The sequence below is a fragment of the Egretta garzetta genome, unplaced genomic scaffold (assembly GCF_000687185.1).
Source record: "Egretta garzetta isolate BGI_Z169 unplaced genomic scaffold, ASM68718v1 scaffold27, whole genome shotgun sequence".
NCBI classification, from domain to species: Eukaryota; Metazoa; Chordata; class Aves; order Pelecaniformes; family Ardeidae; genus Egretta; species Egretta garzetta.
In genome coordinates, this window is record NW_009260400.1 from 1020026 (window position 1) to 1020398 (window position 373).

Here is a 373-nt window from a genome sequence, read left to right on the forward strand (position 1 = left end):
AACACCAAAGGAGGGATAATTCAGTGTAGGTTTTGTAGACCCTTCCAGTAGTCTCCCTGCGATACAAGGGAAGGGACAAAACTTGTTACAAATGCTGAAGAGTTTTCTCTACACCACTACGGCATTTTTCCTTCTCTTTTTAATCAGCAACTGGACCCTAGTAGAGTTCACCAAAATGACTGGAACGCACGTGAAAAAAGTTAAATTCTACCTATGACACCTATTAGTAACTGGGCTAAAAGAAAGTTCGTCACTCTCTCTTCAGCGCTGTTGACTTGCTGGTCATGAGCTCCTCCAGCATGCTTTAGTAAGCGGTCAGCTGTCAACTCTGTGCTGCTTCGTGCTTAAGACGCTCGCTCTGTATTTGGGAAGA

The 373-nt window shown here is 44.2% G+C and overlaps 1 protein-coding gene across 1 annotated transcript in view; it reads right to left on the reverse strand.

Moving 5' to 3' along the window:
- Nucleotides 1-373, reverse strand: part of AMFR (autocrine motility factor receptor) — a 32989-nt gene that overhangs the window by 4508 nt on the left and 28108 nt on the right. The gene's annotated exons all lie outside the window — the stretch shown is intronic.